The sequence below is a fragment of the Geospiza fortis genome, unplaced genomic scaffold (genome assembly GCF_000277835.1).
Source record: "Geospiza fortis unplaced genomic scaffold, GeoFor_1.0 scaffold283, whole genome shotgun sequence".
Classification (NCBI taxonomy): domain Eukaryota; kingdom Metazoa; phylum Chordata; class Aves; order Passeriformes; family Thraupidae; genus Geospiza; species Geospiza fortis.
In genome coordinates this window covers 414,396-418,334 of record NW_005054571.1, presented here as the reverse complement: position 1 = coordinate 418,334, position 3,939 = coordinate 414,396, and positions in this window count along the sequence as shown.

Sequence of the window (3,939 nt, the reverse complement as noted above, 5' to 3'; positions counted from 1 at the left end):
GGGGTTTTGGGGCTGCCTGGGGCCAAGGGGAACACAGGCAGGGGCCACCCGTGAAGGTAGAGTGACACAGATGGGACCACGGGGGTGTGTTGGGAGTGTGGGTCTCAAGCCCCCAGTCAGAGGTGAGGACACACATGAGAGGGGGTTGTGTGGGGCCATACGGAGTACTGGAAGCCCACAGTGAGTCAAGGGGGCACGTGGGGGACTCTGGCAGGGTGTCACATGCAGACACCCCACTCTGCCCTGCAGTGCCAGCTAGACAGGGGTCCTCACCAGCCCCCAAACCTGTCCTGACCTACTAGTGGGGCCTCCTCTCACCTGGGAAGGTCCTGCGCTTGTCCCTGTGGCCACAGCCCTGTTCCATCCTGTAGAGGCCCAGGTAAGTTTAGTCATGGACTGGACTGTGGTGGCACATGTCCCCACCACTGCCCAGGCCCCACCAAGACCTGAGAAATGCTTGTTAGGCCTTGGCCTTCACAAAGACCACCCAGACTAAGCCCCTCTTGAGCTTATTGGATATAATCTGTACCAAGGAACTAACAGATGTTTATTGAGCACCTGTTTTTTAATGAACAGACTTAGGAACTTATTTTTCTTGCCTGAGGAATAACCCAAGTGGAACAGTATTTTTGCTGTTGAACCTTCAACCAACTCAAATCGTGGCCAGGATGGAAAATTACTATGACTGAAGCCCACTCTCTTGCGACCTAGACAGCAATCCAAAGTGAGACCCTTTGAGCTCTCATTACCAATTATAAAGGACTAATGCATACTGAAGCCCACTCTCTGATGACCCTATAAACCACAGTCCAAAGTAAGTCTCACTGAGCATTCTCTTCCCAGAACATAGGAGAGCTAATGCATATGTCTCAAACATAGACAACTGGATAGCTGTGGAATCAACCAAGGATTGCTGGTAATAAACAAAGACTGTTGATATTAACACACCATGAGAAAGAAAAATATGTGGCTGAAGAAGGGAGGCAAGGTGAGATAGGACAGCCCTGGAAAAACATCCTTCTTGTAGTCCCTGCTGAGAAGCACAAGACAATACAGCACAAGCACAGGAATGAGTGGCAGGAAGTGCGTAGGATTAAGATGACCAAAGACCCCCAAACCTGTCGGATCTATTTCCAGGAAGACCTGAAAGAACTGACTGTGCATGATAACTAATTTGCATAGAAAATGAGAAATCCATCTTCAGGCTGTGGAAACCTATCCATAAAGGTACCCTGCAATTTCCATGCCAAGTGTGTAATTTACTAATGAAACTTTCTGATTATTTGCAAACCCTGACTTTTGACATTGCTTTCGATCTTCAGCATTTAGTAATCTCAGGTGCCTCCTTCCTCTTAAAGGTGGCTCATCATACATTCCCTGTCCCCTTGTCCCTGTGGGACATGATCAAAGAGGAGACAGGGGTCAGACAGATGTGTGTACACCCCACCAGGGCATGGCTCCCCCATCACGTCCATGCTGTGTCTGACAGAGAACAGTGGAGACAGGCACTGGATGAACGTGGCTTTATCTACTGTGGCAAAAAAATAATAATTAAAAAAAAAAATAATAAAACCAAAAAACAACCAAAATAAAGGTCTAAACATGTAAAAAGAAGAAGGGATGGTGTTGGAGCCACCAGGCCCCATGCAGAGCATCACATCTGCCTGGCTCCAGCCCACCCATCCTGGTGACCTGGCACATGGTGCTGACCCACACCAGGGCCTCCTGGCACCAGCTGTTCCCTTTGTGCTTGTCCCTGTGCAAGGCAGCATCCAGCTGACACAGCCTCTTCCCCATGCACACCCACCCACCCACGAGGAGGAGAAAGCCTCAAGCAATGCAGGTGGGCTCAACGTGCCAATGATGGGCGCCTTGGCATTTAGTAGGAAACAGGGTATCTGTCCAAGTTCTGTGGCAGCAGCATGGGGAGGGAAGGGATATAAAGAGAAAAAAAAAAACAGGAAAAAACCGAAAACAACCCAAAGCGCTGAAGCAGCAGTGGGGGGCAAGTTCTGAGGAATTGCTTGATTGGATTCTGGTGATGGTTTTTTGATTCATTGACCAGTTGGATCCACGTGTGGGTGTCAAGACTGCTGGAAGACAGGCATGAGTTTTCAGTAGTTAATGAGAAGTAAGTATGATGTAGTATAGTATGTATCTCTTTAATATAGTTACAGTATGATATGGTATAATAAAGTAATTAATTAGCCTTCTGATATCATGGAGTTCTGCGCATCATTCTTCCTCCTTCCCTGTGTCAAGGAATCCTCAAAAATCCAATAGTCATGCCAGGGCTCTGGGCAAGCCAGGAGGGCATTACTGCTCCTCCAGGATGAGGATGTGTCCCTGGGGAGCACCACAAGGGCTCAGCCCAGCCCTGCTCACCTGCTGCAGGTCTGCAAAGGGGACAGGGTCACTGGCAAGCACTTGGTGTGGCTGGTTAGTCAGGGATGGCAGCAGTGGGAGCTTCTTCCAGTGCGTCAGGTTGTTGCTGAGCATGGCCAGGCGTGTGCTGTGAGGGGAGAGCAGCCAACATCAGTGCCATGCCAAGACATGGGGACATCCAGAAGATGGGTGCTGCACCCCCAGGGGGAGAAAGGGAGAGCAGTGGTGCTGCACTCCCAGCATCCAGCCCTCTTCACTCCCTGCCGCAGGAGGATGAGGGAACTTCCAGCTCTCCCACACAGACACCTGTCAAGCAGAAGCAGTCACATCCAGCCCCCCACCATCTGTCCCAAGGGGTGGGTGAACACAGGAGCCCTTTGTCCTGGGCTCTGCTGCCTGCGCTGCCATCAGCCTTCCTTGAGCAGGCTGCACCCTGCTCTCTGAGATGAGGCAGCTCTTCTCCATGCCGAGTTCACCCCCCCAGGCCAAAATCCCTGGGACCTGCCCAGGGACACACACAGCTGTGAAGGGCTGCGGGCACCCCAGGGGAGAATGCAGCTCCCACCTGTACTGCCTGGCTCTGTCCATGTACTCATGCTGCTCCATGCCCTGGGAATCCGCTGCTGACACGTCGATGATGTTGCTGCAGAGACACAAGACAGTGGCTCCCACTGGAGGCTCATTGCTGAGTGAGTTCCCTGAGTTCCCTCCCCATCTCAGAGCATCCCCTGATCAGGGCAGACAAAGTCCAGCACCCGCCAGCACCCCAAAACAAACATCTCAAGGCCAAACTCGCCCGGCCACAAGTGTGCCAGGCTGGACTGGCTGCTTGCCAGGAAGGAAATGCCAGGGACTGTTTGCCCACAGCTGCCCTGGGGCAGAAGGAGGCAGGCAGAGGTTGCAGGAAGCTGAGGGCTGGTCTGGGCTCTGGGGAGCTTGGCATGCAGCCACCTGGAGAAAAAAGGAACCACTGGGAGGACAATGTCCTTGGCAGATATCCTGAGAGCCCTTGTACCAGGCCCTGGGCTCACAGAGGACCTTGGCACTTGCCCAGGGCCCTGCTGAGCCCCATTGTGTGCACCCCACAGCAAAGCAGTGCTCAGAGCTGCTGTGGCCCTGCATGCTGGACACACACCAGTGGCCACTAGCTCTGCAATGTCAGGCAGGGGAGCAGAGGGGCCTACGAGCACCCCAAAGCCCTCCCAGCCAGGCTGGACAGAGCCCTCTCCCCACATTGCCCCTGTACATTTGAGGAAAAGCCTCCTCAGAGGGGGATGCAGTGCTGCTGCCCCTCCAGCCACCCTCTCCACATCCCCACAGGCTCACTTTCTCACTCAAACCCTGCCCCTAGTCCAGCCCAGCACCCGAGGGGTTACCTCACACCTGGGGTCTTCTGTGTCCCCATGGGGCTCAAAGCTGGGGGAGGGGCTGTCTGAGGGCAGAGGGACATGGGGGGCTCTGCCTCAGCACCTACGGCTGACCACCAGGGCCCACAGCAAGGCAGCCCCAGCTGTGTGCCACAGCCAGGGTCACCATTGTCCCGACGTGTGCTGC